This window comes from Monodon monoceros, unplaced genomic scaffold, assembly GCF_005190385.1.
Source record: "Monodon monoceros isolate NGI ecotype Baffin Bay Population unplaced genomic scaffold, NGI_Narwhal_1 Super_Scaffold_13, whole genome shotgun sequence".
Taxonomy (NCBI): Eukaryota; Metazoa; Chordata; class Mammalia; order Artiodactyla; family Monodontidae; genus Monodon; species Monodon monoceros.
Genome location: NW_021703769.1, coordinates 15,592,292 through 15,605,896, shown reverse-complemented (window position 1 = coordinate 15,605,896; position 13,605 = coordinate 15,592,292). Strand labels below are relative to the sequence as shown.

At 43.6% G+C, this 13,605-nt stretch overlaps 1 protein-coding gene across 2 annotated transcripts in view; it reads left to right on the top strand.

Annotated features, from left to right (window-relative positions):
* The first annotated feature begins 6,667 nt into the window (after positions 1 to 6,667).
* The window catches only part of PKIG (cAMP-dependent protein kinase inhibitor gamma), a 101,545-nt gene continuing 94,607 nt past the window's right edge, over positions 6,668 to 13,605 (top strand). Inside the window, exons 1-2 of one of the 2 annotated variants that reach the window (XM_029222235.1) lie at positions 6,698 to 6,774; positions 11,858 to 11,934. The gene's annotated coding sequence lies outside the window, so the exon portion shown is untranslated. Of the gene's footprint in view, positions 6,775 to 11,857; positions 11,935 to 13,605 lie in introns of both variants that reach the window. The other variant, XM_029222234.1, reaches the window with a different exon arrangement.

Genomic DNA, 13,605 nt, shown 5'->3' with positions numbered 1-13,605 from the left:
GAGGAACAATGGGTCTAGCCGGCGGTTGAAGGGTTTTTCACTTTCTGACCTGCAAGCATTAGTCCTCCCAAATGTGGGACCCTGCCCTTCTCTCAGTGTTTCTGACCCTATGTGGTTAAGTGTGCCTTGTCTAGGTGGCAGAGGTGGGGGAGAGCGGATCTTTGAGATCCTCTGCTCCAATTTCCCACCTCCTCCTGTAAGAATCCCTCAGCAACATCTGTTCTGGGAGCACGGGGTGGGGGGGCGGCGGGGGGGCGGGGGGCAGAGCTCACTGTCACACAGAGCAGCCCCGCCCATATTCATACAGTCAAAACTAGGTTGTTTTCCCCCCTGGAGGGAAGGAAAAGTTTCCCCCGCACCTCTTAGGTTTAGTGATTGGGCCAGCTAGGCTTGGAGGCTTTTATACCATTCTGACAAAGAGCGATACAATTTAAATTTGTAGAGAAGTGATAAGACAAAGGAAAGGGGTTTATGGCTTTTAGGGGGCAGCCTGTAGGAAGGTAAATATATGGGAGAAACTAATGGAAGACAAGAGTTGTTTTAGGAAGGTTTGTTTTGTAGATTCCTCTCACCGATGAGAGTCTATCTAGAGTTGTCTCCTGTGATTAAATTTTGCCCCTCCTGGTAGAGAGGAGATGGGGGAACACCGTCACAAGGGGAAATTTATAGAGGGAGGGCAGAGACCTTTTCTGTGTCTACTTCTCAGGTGTCTTCAGCTGGAGGTAATCCTTATGCCAAAGTGGCATATTTGGGGGTGGAATGATCTGATCACTTACACTCCTATATATTGTTTCAAAAGGTAACCCATGTACTTGATTTTTTTTTTAGGTTAATGTGTTAATTTTTATTACAGTTTTATTGAGGTATAATTGACATATAAAATTTTAAGATGTTTAAAGTATACATCGTGATGATTTGATGTCTATATATTGTGAAAGGATTCCTCCGATCTGGTTAATTAACGCATATTTCAACTCACACATTTATCTTTTTGTTGTTGTTGCTGTTCAGAACATTTAAGCTCTGTCCTCGTAGCAATTTTCAATTACACAATACAGTGTGATAAACTATAGTCACCATGTTTTCATTAGCTACTCAGACTTTTTCTTCTTATAGCTGAAAGTGTGTATGCATTAACCAACCACTCCCTAATGCCTTCATCCTCCAGCCCACATCTGACTCTGTTTCTGTGAGTTTGACCTTTTTTTTTTTTTAGATGCCACATATAAATGATACCATTCGTTATTTGTCTTTCTTTGTCTGGCTTATTTCACTTAGCATAGTATCCTCAAGGTCCATCCAAGTTGTCGAAAGTGGCAAGATTTCCTTCTTTCTTATAGCTGAACAGTATTTCATTATATGTATGTATGCCACATCTTCTTTAACCATTCATCCCTTCGGAGAAACTTAGGTTGTTTTCATAATTTGGCTATTGTGAATAATGCTGCAATGAACTTGGGAATGAAGATATATCTTCAATACCCTATTTTTATTTCCTTAGGATATGTATCCATAGTGGGGTTGCTGGAACATATGATAGCTTTATTTCCTTTTCTCCACATCCTTGCCAGCACTTGTTATCGCTTGTCTGCATGATAGCCACTCTGAAAGGTGAGGTGAGATCTCATTTTGGTTTTGATTTGTGTCCTGATGGTTAGTGATGTTGAGCACTTTTTAATGTCACTGTTAATTATTTTTTTGTCTACTTTGGAAAACTGTTCAGTTTCTCTGCCCATTTTAAACTGGATTCTCTATTTCTTTTTCAACATCTTTATTGGAGTATAATTGCTTTATAATGTTGTGTTACTTTCTGCTATATAACAAAGTGAATCAGCTGTATGCATACGTATATCCCCATATCCCCTCCCTCTTGCGTCTCCCACCCTCCACATCCCACCCCTCTAGGTGGTCGCAAAGCACCGAGCTGATCTCCCTGCGCTATGCTACTGCTTCCCACTAGCTGTCTATTTTACATTTGGTAGTGTATATATGTCAGTGCCACTCTCTCACTTGGTCCCAGCTTCCCCTTCCCCCTCCCCGTGTCCTCAAGTCCATTTAGAGGTTATCTTTTAAAATTTAATTTTCTGTTTGTAGCTGGTATATAGAAATATAATTGATTTTGTATATTGACTTAGTATTCAGCAAGCTTGCAAAACTTATATTAACTTTAATAATGTATATATAGAATTTTTGTAATTTCTATATAAACAATCATGTCATCTATAAACAATAAGGTATTCTTTTTTTCTAATACTTAAACATTTCATTTTTCTTGTCTCGTTGCAATTACTAGAACTTGATTTTTTAAAAATACTGCATAAAAGAATGTCGACTGAAAAAAAAATACACAACCTAAAAGTTGAGAGTTATGTTTTATTCGGCAGACATTCTTATGACTTAAAGCCCAGGAGACAGCATCTCAGATAAAGGCTGAGAAAACTGTTCCAAAGAGGAAAGGGGGAAGCCAGGACAGATAGGAGTTTTTGCAACACCACCAAGGTAGTCGGAACAAAAGGCTACTCTTAGTAAAAGAAAACTAGATATCTCAAGTTAAGGAATTTAGCACTTTCTATGTATGGCAAGATGCCAGAGTTTGGGCTCACTGAAATCATTCCTTTGATATGCACCTCAGCTATCTGGGTGCATATCCTGTGTTTTCCCATCCTGAGATTCCTCAAGCTGCACCGCTGGGAGTGGCTGCAGTCTGATGACTACTAGATGGCAGGCATTCTTTGTTTCCTTCCTGAGTTCCCTCAGGGTTCACTGTCACACGGGAGGCTGTAATGTAGTAGCTAGATCCTTTGTTTACTGATATGGCAGGCAGTATTTTATTTCTCAAGTACATACAGTGAAAATGTATTAGCTTACTCCCCCCGCCCCCCGCCATCTCCCAAATCTCCTTCCAGAGTTCTTGTATGCATATGCCAGCTGTGTATGTATTACCTACCACTCCCCGTTTACCTGTTGTAGCGTTCCAACCACGTGGTGTTGTACATTCTTTATATCACATCACTTATTCATTCATTCAAGAAATATTTACCAAGCTCTTACTGTGTGCCAGGCATTGTTCCCAGTGATGAGAGAACAGCAGGGAACAGCGAAATGCTTGCCCTTAAAAGAGTTTATGCTGTAGTGAAAATGTTAGAGCAGGCAGGTAGCTAGGTATGAGCAGAAAAATAGGGGCAGGGGCCAGGTGGGAGGAAGTCAGGCATCTTGTAAACAGCAGGAGTCCATAGTCAGACAGAGAAAAGCAGGAACCTCCAGACTAACAGGAAACCACACATTTTGGGTGATAAGTGTCCTGGAAGCAGACAAAGAAAGGTGAGGAAAGGCAGGAATCTCCTGTATCCAAATGTAACCTGTTGCTCATTACACTCTCATTACAATAAAGTTAGCCTTATTAAATTAGCAGATTAGAAGTACCCATCATGCACCAACGCCATGACACTTCTGATCTAAACTAAATAAGGACAAAAATCCCTCCTCCCCTCGGGAAGATGGAGTTGGGATGAAAATCAGGGAATAGGACCCCCAAACTCCTCTTTCCCCAGTGACTATTTCGCCCCTTCATTTGTATGCCCTTCATAACCAGCTTGCCAGAGAAGCTCAGGGCAGCAGCTCCTCACCTGTCTGCCCTCTCCCTCTGAGAGTGGATTCTTTTTTTTTTTTTGCCGTACACAGACAGGCCTCTCACTGCTGTGGCCTCTCCCGTTGCGGAGCACAGGCTCCAGACGCGCAGGCTCAGCGGCCATGGCTCACGGGCCCAGCCGTTCCGCGGCACGTGGGATCCTCCCGGACCGGGGCACGAACCCGTGTCCCCTGCATCGGCAGGCGGACTCTCAACTACTGCACCACCAGGGAAGCCCCTAAGAGTGGATTCTTGCTTAAATAAATTCTCACTTTACTTTCTTAACCTCCCTGCTTTGTCTCCAAATTCTTTCACAACGAGGCAAGAACCTTAAACTCACTGGGAACAAAAAGAGACAGGCAACAAATAAATGTATAAAATTCCATCAGATACTGACAAGAGCTGCGAAGAAAAATAAACCAGGAGAAGAGAAGACAGAGTTGGTGGGGTCTGCTATTTTAAATAGGCAGGGCAGGTCTTTTTGAAGACCTGACATTTGAGCAGAGATGTGAAGGAAGTGAGGAAGTCATGGGGATATCTGGAGGAAGAGTGGTCCCAATGTGGAACAGCAAGAGGAAAGGCCCTGAGATAGAAGTATGCTTAACTTAAAAACCACAAAGCCAGGATGGCTGGAGCATGGACAAGAAGGAAAATGGTGAGAGATGGGATTGGACAGCTATCCAGGGAGGTAGTTCACTTGGAGGCGGACGGGGTCTGTTGATCATGGTAACTCTAGATTTTGTTCAGCACACTTAAAGGTTTTGAGCAGGGGAAGGATGTGATCATGCTCACATTTTTTTTTTTTTTTTTTTTGCGGTACGCGGGCCTCTCACTGTTGTGGCCTCTTCCGTTGCAGAGCACAGGCTCTGGATGCGCAGGCTCAGCAGCCATGGCTCACGGGCCTAGCCGCTCCGCAGCATGTGGGATCTTCCTGGACCGGGGCACGAACCTGCGTCCCCTGCATCGGCAGGCGGACTCTCAACCACTGCGCCACCAGGGAAACCCCATGTTCACATTTTTAAAGGATCGTTTTGGTTGCTGGGTGGAGAAGAGACTGGGGCAGGGTTGGAAGTTAGAGTAGAAGCAAAGACAGGGCTAGTTAGGAGACTATCGCTGTGTGAAGTGAAAAATGTTGCCTGCCATATGTCGACTGAAAAAAAAATGCACAACATGAGAGTTGTGAGTTAAGTTTTATTTGGGGCAAAATGAGGACTATAGCCCGGGAGACAGCATTTCAGATAGTTCTGAGAAACGGCTCCAAAGAGGTAGGGGGGAAGGTCACTGTGTATGTGATTTTGGTGAAGGGGGAGTACATGCAATCAAGCACACATTTTTGCAGAAGGTTGCTGCTAGTCACGAGAAGCAGACATCACCATGAAAGATTTTAGTGCTTTTCTAGATAAGAGGAAATGTAAGAATTGGGCTCATAAAATCTTCTCTTAAAATATATATAACCATCTGGGGCTTCCCTGGTGGCGCAGTGGTTGAGAGTCCGCCTGCCGATACAGGGGACACGGGTTCGTGCCCCGGTCTGGGAAGATCCCGCGTGCCGCGGAGCGGCTGGGCCCGTGAGCCATGGCCGTTGAGCCTGCGCGTCCAGAACCTGTGCTCTGCAACGGGAGAGGCCACAACAGTGAGAGGCCCACGTACCGCAAAAAAAAAAAAAAAAAAAAAAAATCTAACCATCTGAAGACCTGTTCTGCCAGTTTTTCCTAGAGCACAGAGTGCCTCCTTGCTGATCTCCACCCTGAACTCCTTTCACTGGGTGTTGAAGGTCAGCAGCTGCAGCAACTCATAATTTACTCCTTGTAGAGGCAGGTGGCAAGTGCCAATTTGTAGGTGACACATAACAGTAAACAAAGGATGCTGCAGCCATCAAACCACTACAGACACTCCAGATAGCGACCTCAGCCACTGCAGTCACCCCCAGCTGTGCACCCTGGGGGATTCAGGATGGAGAAAAGCAGGATACTGGCCCTAGATAGTTAAGGTGCATATCAAAGGAATGATTTCAGTGAGCCCAGACTCTTGCATCTCCCCATACACAGAAAAGTGCTAAATTCAACTTGAGATATGTTTTTCTTTAATTAACAGTAATCTTTGTTGCAAAAACTCAAATATATTCTGATTCCTCCCTCGTTTCTTTGGAGCAGTCTCTCAGAGCTGTCTGAGAGGCTGTGTCCAGCCAAATAAAACATAATTCTCAACTTTTAGGTTGTGCTTTTTTTTTTTTATTATTTTTCAGTCAACAGCTATATGCATAGCTTGAAGCTAGGTCTATATGGAAACTGTATCTGTATCTACCTCAGTCCCTGTTAATTCTTTCTCTGGTAATCCATTTTACAGATGTACCATAATTAATCTGTTACTGATGGACGTTTAGACTGGTCTCAGCCCTTTTGCTGTTACAAACAATGGAGCAATGAATATTCTTTATGCTCATGTTCCAAGATTATCTGCAGGATTATTCCAGGAAGTATAACTGCTAGTCACGAGTTAAAGTACATTATTTCTCATATTGAAATTAAATCTGGTGATCAAATTCTCACCATGAGCCCAAAGAAACAAGTTTTTTTTTGTTTCTTGTTCTAGTTTTTTAAAAAAAATTCTTTGTCCCACCACCGTTTTGGAAATTAAAGAGGGAGAGGCATGTGCCACCCTTCCCACATCAATTTTCACGTCTTTAAATATTCCCAGTCTAGCAAGCTTCCGCCTGCGGCTCCGTCATCTCCCGGAATACTCTCCATCTCAGCTGACAGAGAAACTGAGGCACAGGCAGGATATGAAGCCCAAGTTCTCCCCCGGCCTGGCTGTCCCCCTTTCCCCCAAAGCTTCCTTCCTTCTCCCGTCCCTCCGGGCCAAGTTTGAGGCTGCCAACCCCTACCCGGGTCCCCGTCCGCTCCGGACCCGGACTTCCGCCAGCTTTCCCCTCCTCCGCCCGCTTTTCCCTCCTCCGCCCGCTAGGGGGCTGCGGAAGGGGCCGCGAGGCCTTCTAGTCCCTTCCGAGCCGCCGTAGCGCGAGCCGCGGGAGTTCGGCAGCTCCGGTCGCCAAGGCAACGGGCTTCGCTGCGCTCGGCGGGCGCCAGGCAGCCCGGGGGAGGCGCTGCGGGCCAGCGGCCCGGACTCGGCTGGCGGCGGGACGGCAGGTGAGCAGGGGCAGGGCGGGCAGTCGCGGTCCTAACGCGCGGTTCCCGGCGTCGAGTCGTCTCAGCGGGCGAGGGGCTGGGCCGCTGGGGACTCCCGGGAAGGAGACGGGGCCTGACCTTTATCCGCTCCCCCCACTCTTGGCGCCAGGGCTGCGCCCCCTCTTGCCCTTTACCCGTCCAGCGCTTTGGTCTGTTTATTATATTTGGGGGCCATTGGCGTGATTCGAAAGTTTTTTTTTTAAAGCTCTTCTTATTTGGGGTCGAGGAATAACTCAGAATTGCAGAAAATGTGCGTCTGTGCGACTCTTCTGGGGCCAGAGAGGATTAAGTTCTTTGTCCCTCAGTTTTCCCATCTGCAGAATGGGGATAATGATAGCACCTATCTTAGAAGCTTATTACAAAGCAAATAATATATTTCAAATCCTTCCAGGTAAGCCTTGGGAGCTTTCGTTGTTACTACTACTACTAGAAGGAGGTCCATCATTGAGCATGTGTTGTGTATCAGGGCCTGGGCTAATTGCCAGGGGTAAAAAAGTGAATGAGACATCTTGTCCTCAGGGAACTCCACAGATTTAACGTATAAATAGGAACTCATTGTGGTTCCAGCTATGATTTTGGACATACAGGGGACTGTGAATGCACAGAGAAGGCAGTTACCCCAGATTTCTGGAGGTGAGGTTGGGGAGGATGGTCAAAGAGAGTTTCCAAAAGAAAATGATTTCCAAAATGAGACATGAAGGCTGCCTCTGTATTGGCCGGAAGATGAAGCTGGTGGAGTGCATAGTCTTCTAGGCAGAGAGAACGGCCAGTGCAAGGTCTTGGGGAGAGAGTGCAGGCTTCTTGGGCATCTGCAGGGATTTCATAGCCTGTTTAGAGACAGATTCCGGGAAGTGGAAGTGATCTGGCTCGGTGTGTTTGAGAGATAAGCAGGTGCTCTTCTTATAGAAGAAAGACTTTACTTGTATCTCCTCCTGAGTTTGGACTTTGTCATGGGGGTTAGTGGGGAGCACCAGAGGATTTAAATCAGGCAGTGAGTGTGTGTTGCGTGATCAGAGGTATGGTTTTCAAAAGACCAGGATTTTTTTTTTTGTTCTTTCTTGGTCTCATCACTTCTCCAGTCTGTTTTTCACATTGCAGCTCTTCATTTATGGGGATTCAAAAAAATATTAACCGAGCACCTGTTATGTGCCAGGCACTGTGTAAGTAGTAAGGAATCAGGTTCCTGCCCTCATGGCATGTATTCCAGACATTAAAGGTACATTCATGGAGACAAAAGCAGTCCAGTACAACTGGAACTGAATCAGTATTGGAAGAGACCCATCCAGAGAGTTTTTTCTTTTTTCTTTTGAAGGCCCAGGTCATTCAGGGCCACTGTCTTGTACACTCTAGGCAGAACCATTCACTTAGAACTACACCAAGAAGAAATGGCCAGAGAAGTGGGAGGAGAACTAGGAGAGTGTAGTAAAGCCCAAGGAGGAGGTCCACTTTGCTGCATGCTGCTGAGATTTCAAGTGAAAGAAGTTAAACGTTAAAATGTGCCTTTAGCAGAAGTAAATATAGAGGTCACTGAAGACCCAGTTGAGCAGATTTGGTGAAATGATGGGGGTGGAATCTATAATATCGGCAGGTTCCAAAGGTTCAATGTAATATGTCAGTGGGATGAGGAGAGAGTGGGATGTGAGAAAGTAAAGGCAAAGTGTAGGCAGCTCCAAGAAGTTTGGCTGTGAAGAGAAGCGAGAAGGCTGGAGAGCAATTGGGGAATCAGGTGAAGTCGTTTTAAGCAGGAGAGAGACACAAGCAGATTTAAATGCTGATGGCAAACAGCCAGTAGTGAGGGAGAGAAAATACAGGAGATGAAGGGGAAAATCAATGGCACAACTTTCCAGCGAATGTGAGAGTGGATGCGATCCACAGCACAGATCCTTTACAAAGAGTCTGATGACGGCTTTTTTGTTTTGTTTTGTTTAGTTTTGGAGACGTGGGAAGCAAGGTAATTGCTGAAAAGGAGCACACCTGTGTAATGCAACCAGAAGAAATAAGTAAAAGATGTACGCATGGAGAGAAAGTTCTATTTTCTTTTTCAACAGATAGGAGACATTTATTGAACTAACATTGTGTTAAGCACTCCCCATGCAGTCTCAGTTGAAAACGTGATCTTTACATCAACCCTGGGAGATAGCCTCTAGTGTAATTCCTAGCTGATGGATGAGGAAATGCAGGTAAAAAATGCTTAGCCAAGGTCACACAGGATTTGAATCCAGGCCTGCCTGAGCCAGAGCTTTTGCTCTTAATCGCTACCTAAATGATACGATTGTCTGCCTCTGATACGATTATCTGCTGAGAAAATTCAAGAGAATTGAGTTAAAAATAAGCAAGCTACAAGAGAGACAAAAAGCAATAGTAAGAAGATGGAATTGTAGGTGAAATGACAATAGCAACATGAAAAATAAATACCTAGGAATAAACTTTAAAATAAATGTGCCTAGCTAGTCAGATAGAATAAGAGTTGGCTGGAGGTTTGGAGATATGGGTCAGGATGGGTGCTTGTGTGAAGAGGAGGTATTTTTGCCTTGGGAAAATCAGGGTATGGATACCAGAAAAAAAGGCATGTAAAAAAACCAGATGTCTGTTATGGACATGATGAGAAAATATGCAAACTTGTTGACTGTGATGTTTTTATAATATTGAAAAACTGAAAGCCGACTGGTTAAATCATGATGCAGTTATATGATGGGTACTGTCAGCTGTTAAAAAAGGAGGCGGGAGCCATATATATGAGAAAGATGTTTACATCATATGGTTAGGTGTGAAAAACAGATGACAGTATGTTTCTATTTTTGTTTTTTTTAAGTGTATACATACATATTTATAGGAAAAATGTCTAGAAAGATGAGTTGTTTAAAACAATTTTTTATTTTTAATTGTGGTGAAATACCCATAAATTTATCATAACCGTTTTTAAGTGTTAAGGATATTCACAGTGTTGTGCAGTCAACCTCCAGAACTTTTTCATCTTGTGGAACTGAAACTTTATACCCATTAAAACAACTCCACGGGGGCTTCCCTGGTGGCGCAGTGGTTGAGAGTCCGCCTGCCGATGCACGGGACACGGGTTCGTGCCCCGGTCCGGGAAAATCCCGCATGCCGCGGAGCGGCTGGGCCCGTGAGCCATGGCCGCTGAGCCTGCGCGTCCAGAGCCTGTGCTCCGCAACGGGAGAGGCCACAACAGTGAGAGGCCCGCGTACCGCAAAAAAAAAAAAACAAACAAAAAAACAACTCCACGTTTCCCCCTCCCCCTAGCTCCTGGCAACCGCCATTCTACTTTCTGTTTCTATGGATTTGGCCACTCTGGATACTTCATATAAGTGGAATCATACAATATTTGTCTTTTTGCGATTGGCTTTTTTCACTTAACATAATGTCCTCAAGGTTTGTGTATGTTGTAGCATGTGTCAGAATTTCCTTCCTTTTTAAGGCTAAATAATATTCCATGTGTGGATATACACATTTTGTACCTACATTGTATTTATGAACACATTTTGTTTATCCATTCCATAGATGGACATTTGGGTTGCTTTCCCCTTTTGGCTGTTTTGAATAATGCTGCTACAAACATGAATGTGCCAGAAAGATAAGTTCTTTATGTCTGTGTCCTGAGATCATGGGGAGACTTTTATTCCTTTCCTTATTGCCTTATTTTTCTTTTTTATGAGCACGAATGGCTTTCATAATTGGAAAAAGCAATAAGGATATATCCTATTTAGGGAGATGGGGGAGTAGAGGTTAAAAAAAAAGGGCCTGGTCTAGGGCAGTGGCAGCAGGAATGGAATGGAGTGGGCAGATTTGAGAGACATTTCAGGAGAATCAACAGGACTTGACAACTAAGAGGTAAGGGAGAAAGGAGTGGAGGATGAAGCCTTGGGGGCCTGTGGGGAGAAGGGGCTTAGACTAGGGGAGGAGGGAGGAAATAAGGCTGGAGAGCCACCTGAGCCTTTTTGTTCAGGAGTTTGGACTCTTTCCTGAAAGCAGAGGGAAACCATTGAAAGGAAGGGAAATGACTTAATCAGATTCGCATTATAGAAAGATGACCCTGGCTCCCGCCAACCCATTCTGCAGGCTGAAGCCAGATAGTGACAGATTTCCCTTTGTGTTACTTAGACTTGAACCTTTGTTAATTTCCTTTTATTTGAGATGAAGCATTAATGCTGGAAGATGCAAATCTATTCTTCTCAAAGCACCTGGAATATTTTAAACAAAGTCCTATTTAGATTACCTTGATTCCTAATTGCATTCAGTTGTATCTTAACACAGTCTCCTGAAAATTACTTTCTATCTTTAGCAGGGGAAATATAATTGGGAAAGTAAACAAGAAATATAAACAGCTCAAGTTAGAGACTTTCAATTTTTTTTTTAAAGATTTTATTTATTTATTTTTGGCTGTGTTGGGTCTTCGGTGCTGCGCGCAGCCTTTCTCTAGTTGCGGCAAGCGGGGGCTAGTCTTCATTGCAGTGTGAGGGCTTCTCATTGCAATGGCTTCTCTTGTTGCAGAGCACAGGCTCTAGGTGCACAAGCTTCAGTAGTGTGGCACGCAGCTTCAGTACTTGTGGCTCACGGGCTCTAGAGCACAGGCTCAGTAGTTGTGGCGCCCAGGCTTAGTTGCTCCGCGGCATGTGGGATCTTCCCGGACCAGGGCTCGAACCCGCGTCTCCTGCATTGGTAGGTGGATTCTTAACCACTGTGCCACCAGGGAAGGTGCAAGACCTGCAATTGATTGCAATATCTTTGACACTCTCCTTTGGGGAGAAAGGGGCCAGTGAAGTAAACAGTGTCTTATTAAAGGATTACTACAAAACAAAAATTGTTGAGAGTTCAAATGGATTCAGCTTATTACCTGTTTCTATTCCCACAAACCTGTAATGTGTCTCTGCTTCCAGAGCATTGCAGAGAGGGAATTAACTATCGTGCTGATGTTCTTAAGTGTTTTGCAGTTTATGAGAGCTGCATGTCCGAAAGATGTGAACCCATGATCTCATTTCATTCCTCCCAGTAACTCTTAAATAGGGATTATCATTTCTGTTTTCAGATGAGGAAATTGAAGATCAAAGGATTTAAGAAACCTCCCAGCTCCTACATCTAATGAATTCCGGAGTTTGAATCCAGGTTTTCTTATTATATTATAGTTTCTTATTATGGAAAGTTTTAAACATATACAAAAGTACAAAAGATGGTATAATACCTTATACCCCAGCTTCAACAGATACCAACATATGGTCAGTTTTATTTGATCTATAGCCCCCACTCCCTCCCCACCTTAGATTATATTAAAGCAAATCCTAGACATCATATCATTTCATCTATAAATACTTTAATATACATCTAAGAGGTAAGGATTTTTTTCACCCCCTTTTTCTCCCTATAATCACACCTAAGAAAATGAACATAGTAATTCCTAAATATTACCTAGTATCCGCTTGGTATTCAGTTTCCGCAGTTATCTCATAAATGTCTTTTTACAGTTGGTTTGTTTGAATTGGGATCCAAACAAGGACCACCTATTACATCTGGGTGATAGTCTCGTAAATCTTTGAATCTATAGCAATTTCGTCTCTTCTCCCCCCCCCCCCCCCCCCCCCCCGCGCTTGCCCTTTATTTGTTGAAAAATCAGGTCATTTGTCCTGTACAACTACTCTGGATTTGGCTGGTTATATCCCTTTAATGTGTTCCTCCATTCCCTTTATTTTTTTGTCCATTGTACTTTATGGGTGGTGCTGTGTATCATATCAGCAGGCAGTAAAGGCTGGCTCTCACCTTATGTGATATTAAGATTGATCATTGGGTTCAGGTGTTTGTTGGAACGATCCCTTCATTGTAAGTTTCTCAGTAGCCTTTCACAGAATGGTTTTAGCAGCTGTTAATTATCATTGCCAAGATTGATTTCATGGGGGGGGGTTGCAAAATGAATACAGGTTTTCCTGATGCCAAGTCATGTGCTCTGTTAAATCCCACTGTCTCCTGATTAAAGGAAACCTTTGCACGACTGTCATGTATTTTCCCCTCTGGTAGGTGGAGAAAATTCCCTCAGTTAATAATTCAGCTTAATATATATTTTTTAAGAAAACAGCCTGTATGTTCTGTCCAATACTGGTTACTTACAACATTGCTTTTCTGGGTTGGTCTTATGTGCTGGCAAAACCACACTGTGAAGGGCTGCTTGTACCAGTGCTTTGCAAACCGTAGGTTGTTACCTACAGTAGGTTGGGAATTAGTAGGTAGAGGAATTATTTGGGAGAGGAGTTCCAGCATATTTTTTTCTTTTAGTGGGAAAAAACCCCCAATAGAACAGAAGAAAGATTATATCTCATATATTAAGAATAAGCTTTCTTTTGTAAAACTTTTTTTCAGCCCTTTTTATGTATGTGTAAGCCAATGGTATAAAATGTATTCCACATTGCGGGCATGTTCAAAACCATATTGTTCCAGTGTTTAGATGACCACCCTGAGATGTAGCAAATTTCTCAGCCAAGGGTTCAATTATGTTCAAATCTACTACTTACAAAATAGTGCAGTACATTGATCCATTTTAGAATGTCATTTAAAAGATTTTTTGGGTGACCGCCAGTTAACCAAAATTACATTACCCCCAATAACCTAATCCTCTACTATTCCATTTGGATTGAATGCATGGAGAAATGTGAACTCTCCAGGGATTTTCATATATAGATACTTTCGATTGTCTGTTACCCTTGAGGTGGGGTAGATGATTTCAGACAGCACTGACATCATTGAAAGCATGCTGGAGTCTCATCAGTATGAGTTGGTTGGGAAAAGGAG